This window comes from Eucalyptus grandis, chromosome 11 (assembly GCF_016545825.1).
Source record: "Eucalyptus grandis isolate ANBG69807.140 chromosome 11, ASM1654582v1, whole genome shotgun sequence".
Classification (NCBI taxonomy): domain Eukaryota; kingdom Viridiplantae; phylum Streptophyta; class Magnoliopsida; order Myrtales; family Myrtaceae; genus Eucalyptus; species Eucalyptus grandis.
In genome coordinates this window covers 14,879,906-14,896,794 of record NC_052622.1, presented here as the reverse complement: position 1 = coordinate 14,896,794, position 16,889 = coordinate 14,879,906, and the positions used below count along the sequence as shown (strand labels likewise).

The 16,889-nt window shown below is 39.1% G+C and overlaps 2 pseudogenes; both read left to right on the top strand.

Moving 5' to 3' along the window:
* The first annotated feature begins 7,257 nt into the window (after nucleotides 1–7,257).
* Nucleotides 7,258–10,442, top strand: LOC120289771 (annotated as a pseudogene).
* LOC120289770 lies at nucleotides 10,147–15,144 on the top strand (annotated as a pseudogene).
* The last annotated feature ends 1,745 nt before the right edge of the window (nucleotides 15,145–16,889 follow it).

Below are 16,889 nucleotides of genomic sequence, written 5' to 3'. Positions count from 1 at the left end.
TTCGAATATTTCATTTTCTTATTTGAAAATCATTGACATACATATTTGAATTTCCAGATATATTATAACATCCTCAATATCCTGTAGCCTTTTAAATAGGGAATTCTAATTTCCTAATTTGTGATAATCGTCAATCCGATTTCTCGCCCATGATACGATTCATGATTGCACAGAAAGTTGTCAATCCGATCTCATACCCAATATACAATTCATGATTTCATGAAAATTATCCAATCCTATCTCATGTTTTGAGATGCAATTTCTCAATTCATTTCATCTTTACCATGTCATTGCTCGCATATCATTTAGAAATTATGTGTGTTAGGTTTATGAAGTTGTGTGGGCATGCTAGAATAGTTGTATATCAATTTCGCCATCATTAGAAATCGTATGTTAAGTCATTTAATTAAAAATTGTGCGTCATGCGTTAGAATAGGCATCTTTGTACGTCACCATATTAAAATAGTTCCATAATGATTTTTGTCGGTCATTAGAATTAGGTCATTTGATTTAAATTTGCCTATCATACTAGAATAATATATTTAATTGTTGTGAGAATTAAGATATTCATATCTTTACCTATAGTTTAGTTGTAATTAAATAAGAGAAAACCAAAAAATAAAAAAATAAAAAATTTGAGTGAAATTGCATGTTAATTAGAAATTATATTTAGATTGTTGATGTGATTTCCAACTAATACTACATATGCTTGCGTTGCACCAATGTAAATATTTTCTCCTATGCTTGCAATTTATTTGTTGCCTTACTTACTAAGTGTTCAATAATGATTAGGCATTCGCATGATCGCCTTGCATGTTAGAGATTGCTAAAATCAATAAAAGTTGCCTACAAAACTTTTTTTTTTTTTTTTAAATAAAAGAGAAAATGTATTGAAAGGGCTATAAAGAAATATAACGTAATCAAGTCTCCTGCTCCTATAATTTATTCGTAAAAAGTAAAGCATATTTCTATGCTTTACATGGATTTCTAATCAATCCACAAAAAAATTTAGACTAGTGGTGACACCTATTTTGAAAATTATATACATGTTAAGAATTTAAACCTAAGTCGCAAACCAAGATAGGGTTGAGATCTCAGCTAAATCTGGCTTAGTAATCCACTAGCTAAGCTCCTAGGCAGGCATCTTTCGAGGTCGTGACATGTACAACGTTGTGTGTAGAAATGTGAAGGAGAAGGGAAGAAAGGAAGAAGGGAAGGGCTTGGTTGGGGAAAGAAGGAAGGTTGGGTTGAGAAAAGAAAAAGAAAAGAAAAGGAAGAGGCTGAGTTGCGCCTAGCAAAAAGAAAGGATATATGGTCATCGGCCCAACCCCACCTTGTTTTTTTACCTATTTAATTTTAAAAATTTTAATTTTTAATTTTATTTTATTGGGATATTTTTCTAATAAATTTCTATTACTATTTGCTCGACTTTTTGCTCTTTTTGAACTTTTTGAACTCTTTGGACTTTTCAAGATATTTCTAAATTTTACAAATTGTTATATATGCACCAATTTCCTTGATAAATCATACCTTACCAGTGTTGGAAGATAATCACCACTGGGTTTTGGAAGTGAATCTTCAGGCTCAACTTGGCTAAGCAAATGGTACGGGTGTTTGGTGGAGAAAGAAATGTTCTTCTTCATCTCGAATTCTTCGAACTTCCGCAAGGATTCACTTGAAGTTACCATAAAAATTGATGCAAGTGAAAGTAAAGGAGGGTTTCTCATCTTTTTTGTTCCCAAATAAGGTCGATCAACACCTCCATATTTGCTCCATTGTAGGGTGGTGATTGACATGGGTATTTTATAAAAATTCTCCACATTTAAAGGCTTAAATGGGTTTACTATGATCACCTATAATGTGTAGGATAGAGGAAAGGATTGCCTTTTCATTTTGATCCATGTACTTCTCGCGAATGAATCCCTCGTTCTCAAATGACGCTTTTCTTTCTTTTTCACTCAACACACAAGTGTTTATGGGATGTGTTTAGAATGCTTGCCTTTCCTCATCCTAAGTATTTCTTACTTGGCATGATTAACATCTCCCTTTCATTTTGTTGAGATCATCTAAGCAAATTAATCTCCATAGGGAATTTTGATTCAAAAATGAATAATCCTCCAAGTAGGTAAAACAAATTTCAGGTGAAGGAGATATCCAAAATCTATGTGAAAAGTTTATTTCTTCTCAAAATTTCCATTTTGTGATTATTTCAGGGAAACACCAAAGGTTTTTTACTTTGCAATGAAATTTTGTCATCATGATTTTGATTTGTGAGGAAAAGGGTACTTTATTTGCATGACGACTTGGTAACCCTAAAATGAATACTAAAAGGATGTGAATTTAAGACCTTTTGGGGATTGAAAATTAACGATACAATGTTACCCTCCTTTGCATTTGTCCTTTAGGTGTCAACATTCACTATCAATAATGATAAAGGCACATCAGGAAAAGATTATGAAGAGTTAATTGGGATCGATGCAAGATTTCCCTTCACACGTTTTCATCTGTCTTGACTTTTCTACTTTTTTTCTAAAAGAAATATACACAAAGGATATATGCATGGTATTCATGATACAAATCACCTAAAGTGACTAGGATTACTTGAGTAATGGCTTTATGACCTGATTTTATTCATGATAAGCATTTTTTATTGCATATGACAATCCACAAAGTTCAACTTTTTATTTTCAAATGTTATTTTCAAAGAGACATCTAATCATAAAAAGTTCAAAAATTAAATGTGGATCATTAAATGTATTCCAAGCTTGAAGATCTTTTCAAATGAGCCATTTAGATGTAAACAAATTCCTTGGAGTCTAACTAAATGTCAGATATGAAAGGAGAGGGGTAGTCCTGTTTTGACATTTGATGGCATTGTTCCTTAGATACTTTGCCTCATTTATTGCTTGCAAAGAAAAAAGATTGGGCACGTTTTTTTTTTTTTTTTTTTCATACTTGATTGAAAATTATATAAGAACAATATACATCTTTTACACCAAAATGATGATTCAGCTTCAACATGCTTCTTTGCTAGAAAATATTGCTCCTATGGTCAGTGTGCCTTTGCCTACGAGATGGACAGGTTACTTCCATTCTAAAATTGAATTGTACTAATTTAGGAATGATACTCCTTTTTGTGCTGGATTGATTGACTCTATTTCATCTTGCTTCATGAGTGGGTTTATTAACCTTTTGAGTGACTTACCTCAATTATTGCCCAGCGAGAAAAGGAAATGGAACGTATATTCTCTATACTTAATTGAGCTAAATTTTAATTTAGGAATAATACATCCTTTTGTGCAAATTGGATGTCATATCATAATTTGTTGGCGAGAGGCATTGCTCCTACAACACACTCCTCTTTGACATATGTTGACCCATCATGCTTGTTTGGCGGCCTTCCACCCGTCGGTCGAATACTACATTTAGTTGAATAATTTTGCCATATGTTGTTCCATTATTGTCTGACTAGCGGATTTATGCTTTGCTCGAATTCTTCCTTCATGTCACTGGCGGCACCGTTTCCACTGAAGTCAACTTGCCTTGGAATTAATTCATGAACCCACAATGTCTTGCAAAGTCATGGAAATTTCAAGTTTGTAATTGTCAACCCTTTATCAAAGAGCCAGCCACTTCAGATAAAAATTTTGCTATAGCACTTTAGCATTTATGCAAGCGAACAACATGAGACTCTAGGAAACCAACGTGTTTAATGCTTTAATTGCTTTGAATCCAGAAGGCTGCTTCTGCATAACTTGAACTTTCAAGAAATTATGCTTCCAGGCTTCAATTGGTGATCACGCCTTGTTGTGTTTCGATTTCTCCGGGCCTATACTGTTTTGTCTCTTAGAAGAGGTGCATGTCTAAAAAACCCTTCATTTTATCTGTTTAACAAAAATGGATGAACAAGGTAGTTGTTGTTCAAGAAATTCCTATTTGAATGATTACAATCTTACCATCTCCAAGTATCATTTTGCAGACCAACTGGAGAAAGTAACCAAACGAAGAGATGGGATCTACACAAGGTCTTCTTGAAACTTATTTTCAAACATTATGAAGCCAAGGTATAAAAGCTTGGTCGGGAGTGTCAGTTTGAAATAATTCTAGTGTTCTCAAAGAAAAAATGATTTTTATGAACTTGAACTTCATTACTCAAGCACCCATTGGCGCATGGCCGAGCTGGTGAAGGCGTTCTCCTCTAATGCTGGAGGTCGAGAGTTCGACTTCCCAGCTTGGTTTCATCCTTTAAGTGAGGACCACATGGTGGTGCATTTCCACGCTAGTCCCCTCAAAGTATAGTCGTGGGATACTAAGTCAATACGGAGAATAGAAGCGGATCTTGATCACCAAAAAGAAAAGAAAAAAACTTCATTACTCAGGCATGTGAGTAGCATGATTTTCAAAAACATCAATTGCGTTTGCAATCAAAACCCAAATTAAAAATGTGGTTCTTTACATGAATAAAGACAACAAAACAAAGTACAAGAAAATCTTGCATTGAGGATTGTGATAAACACAATTTGCGCCCGCCCCCGCCCCCCAAAGCTCTAAAGTCCGCTTTTTTTTTGTGCATGATCAGCAGGTGAATGTCAAGAAGTGGCCGTCATGCATAACCTCACGACAATGTTAGTGATCTCTTTAGTGAGGCTGCTTATGGGATTTTGGTACTTCGCCAAAATTTTATCATAAGAGAAGATATCATTAAAGATCAATCCGTGATTATCAATCAAGCGTCCCTTCAGTTATCAATGTTTTAGGCACAAGATATGACATCAATTTTGAAAATTTAATTTGTAATTTCTATCGCGACTTCCCCCTCGAGGCAAGAAGCCCTCTAATGTATGAATTTAAAGGTCATCGTTTACAAGACAGTTTGAATAGTTCGTAAAAATGGTAGTCTTGAGTGAACTTCCATTTGCTAACACCTCAAAGAAATTATCAATTGGAAACTAGGTTTCTCCAAACTCCATATCTCAAAATGACAGGAGTTCATTTTAGCAATTTTTAGACAACTTAATACTTGACTAGGAGTTGCCACTAGTTTGTTTTGGGGGCCGCCAGATTGCACGATCAAGAATTGGGAGTGCTCCATTGATTTCCATGGCACCAGAGATCATAGATTCGGGAAATTGGGTTGCGCTAATTGTTTCTATTAGTACCCTCGATATCCTAGTCTGGTTTTGTTTATATTATGTACTTGATTCGAGGCATAGTTGTGGTTGGTTGGTGTATGTTTCTAATTACTTAAATCCTCAGAACATCGAGCATTATTGATCAAATTTTCTTTTTTTCATTTCTAGATTTCGTCATAAAGCAATTGTCTGTCCTAGCTTGTGTTTTACTGATCTTGGTTCCTCCCACTGATCTCATTTTCCTCTCCAGGTCTTCAGCATATGGAAGCTGGTGCATCAATTATGTCCATCTTTCAACCGACAACAGACAGTTTAGATAATGTCACTTAATCTGGCAAAGTGGCACCTGCTTGGGATTTCCAAACCTACTAAAGTGTTGCGTTTTCTTGACACACTATCATATATATTTATCCGTCATTCGATGATATGTGCTGGCACTTGAACATGATTGGGATTTAACGGATAGCATATGTGGTGAGATTCTTTTGGAAAATTGCAACTTTCCAGTAGGAAAAAAATTCAAGGAGGGCCTCCTTTGACAGATTAGTGTCATTGGAGAAAATGGTGATCCCACTAAACGGGAGACTGGAAGAACTCGAAATGGGTTCTTATACTCCTTGAAATGGAGCCTACAAGAGGACTTTACCTAGGATATGCTTTTGGAATTTTCAAAGAAGGTTTTGAGTTTTCTGAAGAGGGTGTCCATGCAGCAGTACACCTGGCATATATGTATGTCGATGTGGTTCTCGAGTATGGAAGTGCCGTATTTTTCACTTTCTTTAGCTTCTATGTTGCAGCAAGTTGTGTTTCTATCCTCCTTTTGACATTTTCGCCGAATTCTATAGTTTGAAGTAGGTGATGTAGGCAACGCTGCTAGAACTAGAAGAAAGCTATGTATCGGTGTGATTGAAAGGTCGGGGGCCCTCCAGCAGCACTCAATCCATATGCAAAGCAAAATATGGCTCGGCCATCCTTCTCATCAATCAGCCAGAAAGGAAATGCTTCTATTTTAGTCTTTGCATTTTCACGGTGCCCAGTCATTGTCGCAGAGTGATTAACACCTATGGCTATCCGCGGTCCTAAAGTATGCGACCGTTTTGCATTAGGGCGCTTGGGCGGGATCGAGGGGTGATCGAACGGATTAGCTTCGCTTGCTCAATTGGGTCATGACCATTTTGGTCCGTTTTTTCTTTTTTCCTTCTTTGATAGAATAGATACGAAATGTCACAAATTGAAAATTCATTAAGGTCATTCCGCGCTCTTAACCTATGTAGGTGGTTGCATACGACAAATGAGTCCCGACCCTGGAGCATCTAGGTTCGACAAACGATATGGGATGGGAAAATGCACGTGCGTCATCCGCTCATGCTCGAAATTGCAACCGTTACTTGAACAAAGGAGCCTACGTTTTACATTAAACACTAGAGATATCAATTTTTCATTGGTTGTCAACCATGTTCCACTATCAATATCGAAGAATATGGTGGGTACAATTACTAAACTAAGTTCCGCGTGCGATTCGAGAGTGTTTACCATGGTGGTTTATGAAAAAATACTTTGACTTTTTTGTAATAAGAAACATCTAATGTTTTCCAATGCATAATTTTTAACACTTAATATTTTTAGAATTTGTTCAAATCTAGATAAGTATTAATTTTTAACTAAATAGTAAAAACAACGGAAACAAACATGACAAGTCCCACACCACCATCCGTTTCAGCCTTTTGATAATTTTTTTGTTGTTGTTGGTTATATCGTATTCTTATTCTAACTTTTACTCACTTTTAAATTTTTGCATTGTTTTTTTATACAAGATGGGGCCGAAACTTATATTTAAAATTAAATTATCTCAATCTCACTATTAAAAGCCAGACTGCTTTCAGAGCTACAGAAGAAATAAACATATATTTAAAACTATATTATCTCCAGTCAAATCATTTGATAAGGTAGATTCGAACTCTTCGTCTCCCTTTTTTTTATATGGTAAGACATGAAGGGGGAAGGCCATTGAGATAAATCCTAATATTTTTATTTTTTATTTTTTATTTTGATAAGTCATCTTTGGCTGGGGAAAAGCAGCCCGCTTTAACTAAAAAGAGTCCTCCAAGACGACCGATCATTTCCATCAAATCGGGTCGGACTCGGACTATTTGATCTCTCGATGGGTGCTCTGAGCGGCGGCTGCGGCGGCCAGGGCGGGCTCTGGGGGTGGAACGGCCCCTGAGGACGAGGGATCCTCGCGCCTCGCCGGGAGGAGCTCTGAAGCCCTCGGATTCCGTGGAGTCGACCGCCGGGGACCTGCCCGCCGGTTCCCTCAGCAAGCGGCGACGGCGGGGTCCTCGCTCTCGCCGGCGACACGATTGCTCAGGTCAGCGCGCGCCTGAGAAGGAAGGGGGAGGGCTCGGCGAGGCCTTCCCCGTCCGGACCAGACGTCGATGGTGCTCGCGAGGTCAGTGTCTGGTTACGAATGTTTCTTGTCAGCGAACGTTGTATGTTTGATCGAGTTGCGAGTGCGAATGATTGTGTTGTTGTGCGTATTCCCTTGGATTGTATGCCTTATAACTGAGCAGTCTATGCAGTTTTCTGATGGAGGCAGGATTGACTGTCTGCTTGACTGTTAGTTCAGGGAATGTGCTGATGTTGTGTTTCTAGAACCTCGTTTTCTCTTGTTCACTTTGGCTTCTGAGAAAGCCTCTTCTTTTAATTTCATCAGAAAGGAAACGGATGTTGATGTGTCTTCCCACTTGATTGACTAGCTGATATTGCCTGCAGAGGGGAAAAAGTTGTGATTCTGAAAGAAAATGACTGATCATTATTGCCTTAGATTGTAGGGGAAAAGGTAGGCAAACACCTCCACTTTCGGTGTTATGGCTTTTTCTTCTGTGTCGTTTGCATGTCATGGGGCAATTCTTGAACCAACTTCAAGTGTTTTGATATAGCGGTGGAAAAGCGTAGCGAGTGGCTGGTGTCATGTTCGCTAGTTTTGAAGCTGTGTAGGCCTTTCAATGTGAGATATACTAGTGCAGAGTTTATTAGAACTATCTAAGCACCGGTGGCGCTTTTTATGTGATACTGACTATCTAGATATTAGATTAATACATGAAGTGGTCTTTTGTGTACTACTATCCACCGTGCAGATGAGCTTGCCAGATTCACCACAGCTATTGCTTAGTTTTCTTAGAGTCATTTGGTGTTGATGGGCACATCATGTGCTGCTCACTCTAATTCAATGCTGCATATGATTAAAGAAGACAGCTTCCAACTGTGGTCAAATTGGTTTCTAGTTGAGCTACAGCTGGAGCCATTTTGTGCTGTGGTAGTGGATTTTTCATTTTTCATGCATCAATTAGAAACAGGTTCCACTTCCATTGAGGTTCAAGTCAAAAATGTCATAAATCATACCTAGAGCCTGGTAATGTCTCATGTGGTTACGTTTTCTTCATCTATTGCCAATTTTTTCTGCCTTGTGCAGAGCATAACAGTTAATCTCTCTGTCTCTCTGTGAGTCTTTTTTGGGTCAAAAGCTTCTATGAGTTTGAGTTCACTGTTTGACTTTTTCTACGTCCCAAAATGTCTTATAAAATCAGAATAGGAAAATAAGTTTGAGAAGTCTGTGAACTGCTAAGTTTGCTTTCCTCAGAGAGAGGAAAGGCTGTGTATATACTCACGTTGGTCGGTTCCTTTTCTGATAGGTTTTTTCTTTTCAAAACGTGGTGTGAACTTTTTTTGCCTGCAACTGTTATCCTTTCATGAGTGTTGAATGTTTTTGTTGCTTTATCTGATTTTTAATCCTTGGTCTGATATTAAAGTATCCGTGTTTAGATTTTGACCGAAAGCTATGGCACAGGATGTCATTGGCATTCTTTTTTCAGATCATGACTGGTTTAGGGGCCCTTCGCATGACTTCTTATGGATTCCTTTTCTATGGCCCCGGTTCTTTTGTCTGGTATCAGTATCTTGATAAAACTTTGCCTAAGCCAAACAGTTAAGAACTTGATGCTGAAGGTACAATCACTTTCTCACAATGTTCTTATATATTTGGTGACAAAACATAGGAGCTCAGTCTTTTAATTTCATTTTTCTTGCAGGTATTGTTAAACCAAATTGTGCTTGGCCCTACGGTTATTGCAATTGTTTTTGCTTGGAACAATCTATGGCAAGGGAAGTTATCTGAGCTTCCTATAAAGTATCAAAAGGATGCTCTTCCCACACTACTCTATGGTGAAGTTCTCTTCAATCTTCAAAGCTGTCTTTATTGATCCGATGCTAGGTAAAATCATTTATTAGCCATATACCTCATCTTTTGCAGGATTTAGGTTCTGGATCCCTGTCAGTGCATTGAATTTCTGGTATGTTCCTTTTTATGCTTTTCTGGCATTTCCATGATGTTACCTGACTAGAGATATGAGAAACTTGTTTGAGTAGATAGGAGCTCTTTCTCAGTAATCTGTTTTGATGAATTCACGGTCATCAAATTCCACATGGTTTTAGAGGTGCTGTAGCTTAGTAGCAGGAGAAAGATGATGAGGATTTGTTAATGCTGTTGATTTCAAGTTTATATTTTCATGCCACTCCTATCTGGGTTTATTTTTTCACAAATCTGGAGCACTTGGATATTCGGGTAGATCTGGTATGAAATGCAGCATCGTCACTTAGAATGATTCATGTTGCCGACCTCAGTTAATGGGAAAGGGCTTCGTGGTGGTTGTTTGGCTTTCAAGAAGTGGCATTGTAATTTTTTTTTTTTTTTGATATACCGCCAACAAGGCATTCTTTCGGCATTGTGGGGGAAAATTTTGAAACAATTTTCAATTCTATTTTCTTCGGCAGTCTTCTGGCTTTCTTCTTCTTATGTAGAAAAGCTGAAGTGTCATTGACAAATTCTACTAACATTTTTGGCATGCTAACAGGGTGGTTTCCCCTTCAAGCCCGGGTAGCTTTCATGTCCATGGGCTCCATCTTCTGGAACTTCTGCTTGTCTTCCACCATGAGCAAATAGCTCTGTATGCTGAACATGATTTTGCTGCCCAATGTCTCTCTTGAAATAGAAGCTGTGGCTTCAGTTTTGCTGTGCTGTTCATTGGTTGAACTGAAAACTTTGGAATTGGTGGAATTCATTCCAAAGCTTCATATGGACAAGAGTCCTTGTTCGATCATTATATTGCGCGCCATTGAAAATTGCCTGGTTCTTCTAGATTGTACTGGTCAAGCGATTCTGTAAACATTCTTTACTGCCCAATTTCGCATCCAATTGCGGTATTTGGTGTACAGTTTAAGACAGCAAGAATTGAACTATCATTAACATTCGGGCAGATTCTGGTGTTTGATCTCTGTATCTTCGAATTAGGGATGAACCATTCCTGTCGGCTTTACTACGTGGTTTGAGCATGTGCTTAAATGATCATTTGACGTGACAGAGCTTCATTCAAGCTTTGATACTTCAATATAATTGGACAGGGTAAGTGGATCAAAGATGCTTCTGTGGGTCTTTTCCTAGTCCCCTTAAATGACCCTTCCCTGAATGTCGTAGATCACTATCTTTCGCTTGCTCCTGATGTTAGTAAGTTTTATAAAAACATTGTTAAACTGGCAAATTGCTCCTAGTAAGTTACCATTACTTATTATCAAATTATCAACGTTTATTTGAATTTATAAAAATTACAAACTCTTTCAATAAACTAGTATTTGACTTATACCGGTCGTATTTTTTGGTAATTTATGTTACCTTTATTTTATGTATATTTTAGTGGCACGAAAATTTATAATTTTATGTGTTATAATATTTCGTACATCGCAGGGTTTAATTCTAGTTAGATAAACACTAAAAGAACTGGGTTTTCTACAGGAAAGTGGCTACTTCAAAAGTTTCTTCATATTTCTTTCTCTTTGGAGTTTGGCAGGAGTCATTTTTCAACTTCACAAAATCCCTATTTACTCTGTTTTTTATTTATTGATTTGTCAATTTCAGGCAAAGTTACATACTTGACCTTACCTTGATTGTTAAAAATGACAAATTCCTTTTTTATCCAATGTGTCTGATTCAATTATTTAACCAACATTACTATTTGAAACATAGCCCATTTGATAAATTCATCATATATGTTAGTAACATATGACATAACTTTTTCCTAAGTGACATATGTTCGTGATATCTAAAAAATACTAAGGAACTTTTCTTTTTTCTCAACACACAAGTTCGATTCTAGTTATTAGCAAGTATGCACGCGCATTGCGAGCACGCGGGAAATCGAAATTAACCATTAAGCAAACTCCCTTCGTAAATAAAATATTGAAATCGTTGAATAATCAAAAGGAATCAACGGTAGAGATACCCAATTTAAATATTTGTATAAACCCATGCTGAAATAGAAAATATCTCGAAATTCAAAATCTCCCCGATCGCAAGATCGAAAATATCTTAATATAAACATCGCCGTTTACAAATTTAAGGAGTAATTGAGGACATTTGAAGGAAGCATAAAAGTCGATCGTGGTCCTTGAAAAAGGGGGAAGGTTCTCTATGTTTTGCACAATAGAAATTCAATTGATGTTAAAAAATTAGGAGATGCTAAGGAAAACGCAAGCAAAGGTGCCAGCTACTTAGGCACGGCGCAAACCTAGGCAAGCATGCTCCATTGGTAACTTTCGGTAATTGCCCAAATCAGATTCCTAGATTCTAGCAAACTCGACAACCGTCTCCACCCTTTCTTCCCTCAAATTTCAAATCAGTCCAAAACTCAAGACTGCTGCTGCTGCCGATTGATTCGCCATCTCCTTCCCTCCTTCCCTCCTTCCTCTCCAATCTCTCGAAGCTCCGTTGCTTTCATGGCCAGTACAAAGCCGACGAGGAGTACGACTACCTGTTCAAGCTGGTCCTGATCGGCGACTCCGGCGTCGGCAAGTCCAACCTGCTCTCCCGCTTCACCGGAACGAGTTCAACCTCGAGTCCAAGTCCACCATCGGCGTCGAGTTCGCCACCAAGAGCTTGAGCATCGACGGCAAGGTCGTCAAGGCCCAGATTTGGGACACCGCCGGCCAAGAAAGGTTTCCCTCCCTCCCTCCTCCCTCGCTACTGATCGATCTTCGCCGCCGGCTTTTGATCTTCGGAGAGTTCCGATTCTGTGGTTGCGCGTTTGGTTGGATGGGACTTCTCTGGTCTGCTAGGTTTTGGTCTGTGCGGTGGGACTGTTGCGTATGGGCTGTTAGCACGTGTCGGAATAGCGGGCTCGAGAGATTGTGCTTCTCGGCGAAGCGATCGTATCTCTAGTTCTGGAGGCCTTTTTGAGATGAAGTTTTGATATGGATGGTGCTGTTGATGCGTGTGATCTGGTTCTTGTAGATTTAGTGAGCTATCGAACTCGTGATCTGTACATGGCCCACCAGCTGCAGTTCTGTTGTGTACTGAACCTAGCGTGAGGTTTGCAGTTCTATCGTGTTTTGCCAGGTTTCATTTGAAAGGTTCACGAGACATTTCTTTCCGAATTCAATATTCACGACTGAAATGTCTCCGGAATGCTTTTGATAGTACAACACTGAGATGATGATTGGGTCCCTTTCCCGCTATTAGACATCTGCTAGCTAATTTTTCACCTGGTGCCCCATGGTTTTGCGAGTTTGACAACTGGCTGCTGGTTTCATGTTTCTTTGTCTCTTACTCATTCTACTGGTAGTTTTACTAGCTTTGTTAGAAAGCGAGATCCTTTTGATTCATGGTGCTAATTCTGATTCATATGTGCTGCTCAAGAACGCTGAAATTTGCTTTGTGAAAGCTGGTTTTGATTTCTTTTTCTCAGAGGACCTTTATGTGATGGATTTTATTATCTTTAAGGTGCCTTTATCCAAGGATGTATTTGGGATTTTATTCCTGACTCACTTGGAGCTAGCAAAGTGCCCGGACGACAGATTGTGTTAAGTAGAACTAGTTCCTCCATTTCTTCACACAACAGTCTTGGCATGTGGTGGAGCTGGTTCCTAAGTTATAGTTTAATTTTACAGTTATTTTTTTACCTTATCTAGAGAATATCTGGTTTCTCTGATGAACTTATTTATCTATGGTTTGGAGGTAGGGCCTAGTCTTTAATAGAGGAAGGTTTGTGGATATACAAATTTCACTCACAACTTGGAAATGGTATGCAAAAAAAAAAAAAAAAAAAAAAAAAAAAAGGAGAGCGAGAGCAAGAAAAGTCTAGCAAATTGCTTGTTACTTTAGCTATACATGTATGATGTTACCCTGAAATCCTTATTGTCAATTATGGCTTCTTAGAGATGAATATTTGAAAGTTGAAATCAGCTATAACTCAAACTGAAAGCATCTTGTAAAGTCTAGTTTCAAGATCTTGATTTGATATTGCAAAATAACTCGGGCTCATGTGATAATGCAATTTCCAACTGGGGAAACAAACTGTTCAAGCAAAACGAGTTTGCTTGGAGATCTTTGACCTTTTCTGACCTCTTAGTAGTCTTACAAGTTACATCAGCGAGCTGTGGATAGCAAGAAGTTCTCTTAAATAAGTAATGATAGACTAGGATTATTTCAGTTGTATTCTTATCTGAAGTTGCTTGGCATGGTCAAGAGAAAAAATGCCATTGGTCTTTTGAGGATAGACATGGCTTGTTGTGGTTTTTCTGACGCATGAAGGTGCAGTTGTAGTCAACCTAAATTGTCACTTGACACTAACACTGAATGATCCTATATGCCTGCTTGCTTGGTAGTTGGAGTATAGAATTACTTTGTTTGTTGAGTGGACTGATAAAAGATGGTGCATTCAAGTTTAATGTGAATGCTGGAAGATTCAACTAGTAATAATGATATCTGATGCATGCTCTAAGTTTCCTCTTTTCATTAGAGGAATAACTGCTTCATTTATCTTCACAATAGCACGACTTCCTAATTAGTTTGTGACCTTGAGAATTTAGTTGGTGTTGGAAGTGTGTGAGAGCTAACGGGCAGATTAAAAGCCAAACTTCATTCAACTGTGTATCAAAGATACCTGGAAGAGAATCATGGTATCTGATTTTAATTCTGCACATCTTACTGAAACAATGAAGATCTGACTAGAGGTCACAGCCTATGTGATGAGCATTTGCCAGATTTTTATGTTTATTCGCAGTGAGAAAAAAAAAATGTGGAAGGCAATGAACTGCATAATTAAAATATTATGATAACAAAACCAATGCATGTACCATCAAGTCCGGTAATGGAGGTGAGATTTATGTGTTCAGGGACATTGCTGTGAGTTTTCTTTTTTTAATTATCACCGAATGTATTGAGTTCAATTGTCCAACTTCTCAGGTACCGTGCCATCACTAGTGCTTACTATAGAGGAGCTGTTGGCGCTTTACTTGTGTATGACGTCACCAGGCGTGCGACTTTGAGAACGTTGCAAGGTGGCTGAGGGAGTTGAGGGACCACACGACCCCAACATCGTGGTCATGCTCATTGGCAACAAGTCTGATCTTCGCCACCTTGTGGCAGTCCCACTGAGGATGGGAAGTCATTTGCCGAGAATGAGTCACTCTATTTCATGCAGACTTCTGCATTGGACGCGACCAATGTGGAAGCAGCTTTTGCTGAAGTCCTTAGTCAGATTTATCGGATTGTGAGCAAGAGAGCAGTCGAAGCGGGTGACAACCCAAGTGTTTCTTCTGTTCCAGGTCAGGGACAAACGATCAATGTCAAAGAAGAGGGGTCTGTTTTTAAGAGGATTGGATGCTGCTCTAGTTAAGGTAGGTTTCTTCGGCTGCTTGTTGCTCCAAGGGTGGGTCTGCCAAGTGCTACCTCTGTGTATATTTTTCTCTTACACAAAATGTCGTCAGATATAAATTGGTCTGGGAATTGTCGATGCAGAAATTCTGGAAAGTTGGTCTAAAACTAGTCAGGCCAGTCGAATTTGATAAGTAGGTCGAATTGAAATGATGGTATTCTGATGGTGACATTGTATTAACCAATACATTCCTGATTATTGCTCCGATTAGTCAAAATTGAAGCAATTTCGTTTGGACAATGTTGAAATACACGTGCAAAACTCATAATCTTCTGTTTTCCCTGTCACAGCAAAATCTAGAATTTGAGAGGGACGTAATGAATTTAAATGCTACTTGTTGTCCGTACTAGGATAAGATTCAAAGCATTCTCATTTCTTAGCATCTCCTCAAATAATGTAGCACTCTTTGTAGCTTACAATTGTCAGGACGATCAACGACATCCCGATAAGAGATTGTAGGTGAAATTGTGTCGTTTCCTGTGGCGCATGATCCGTACAGAGTTTATCAATACAGGCCACTTGATTGAATGACCAAAGCCTGTGCGATGCCAAATTGCTAACACGGAACCGTGCTCAGACGGTGCCAGGGGCCTCTGCCTTCCGGTTCGACCAACTCGCTTCGCTTGAAAACCAAGGAGCACTCAGGCAACTCTCCCAAATCAATGAACAGCATATCGTCCCCATCCTCCTTGTCCTCATTCTATACAGGCGCCGCATCGACATCCCCTCGTAAACTGGGCCTTTGTAAGAACTTTACCGTCGAAGCCACGTCAGCGAACTAGTCGAACTCAGTGTCGAGCAAAGGGGCATTGCCGAAGAAGTTCGATATCTGGACTGGCTCATACATACTGTCAACATTGGCGCGGAGCGGAGGAGCCGCTGACGGGGAGGTGAGATGAAGGTGGTGGTGGTTCTTGGAGGAGGAGGAGAAGGGGAAGGGGTGGATGTGGATATGGTCGGGGGTAGGCGACGAGGAGGGTGGTGGGGTGCACGCGGCTTCGCTCCTCTGCTTTTTGGCGGGGCAGCCTTGGAGCCACTAGCGTCCGTAATATTCCCTGTCCAAACAAATTCTCGGAAAGCAGAATTGCTAGGCTAACGGTACCGTCCATCTTAAAAAGAGACGATGCCTTGTCAGCCTTTCAATTTTCTAAGGGAACCGGTTAAATTGTTTAGCTAGTTTCCTTCGAAAATTTGGAAGGAAAATATCCCTTAATGGGATGACAGGGAGATTCCTTATGTGATAAAAATAAAATAAAGGAAGTGCTGAAAGTGAAGAAAACTAATAAAATACCTATAATAATATAAATTTTATGATTTATAACTATTCTCATGATCACCGAGTGAGCATGATCAAGAGCTCAAATCGAGCAATCGTGACCACGGCCCCTTAATTGAGTGAGCATGATCAAGAACTCAATTGATCACTCAATTGGTGATCAAGGATGCGACGATCCTTCATTCCCCGAGGTACCGTTCCACCCCTAGAGGCAGCCATGGCCACAGCCACCGCTCAGCACACCCATTCAGAGATGGCTAAAATCTGTGGTTAATATTTGCTGGGTGGAGGGGTGAGTGAAGATCGATGGCCTTGCCTTATCAGAAGGCCGGAATGGACAGCAGCGTGGGAATCCCATCATGTTTTAAGGATGCATTTGGTTGAGGGAAACAATCGAAAACAATTTCCAAATATCCATGCATAAAACTAGAAATGAATTCATAAATTCAAGATGATGAAAACACTTTATGTAACTGCTCCTCTTGAATTTTTCAATTATTTTATTTTATTTTATTTTCTTTTTGCTTCTTCTTCCCCAATTGGTCACCAAGCCTGGGCGATGGCCAGCAAATAAACATTGGCGTAGGCCAACCTCAGGCGAGGCTCGATCTCGTTAGCCTTCATCGATCTCAACCTTGCCACAATTAGCTCGAGCCTTGCCAGCCTCGGCATGACAAGGTCGAGTTAGCCTAAGGCCAGCCAAGTTGGCTCTTGTTA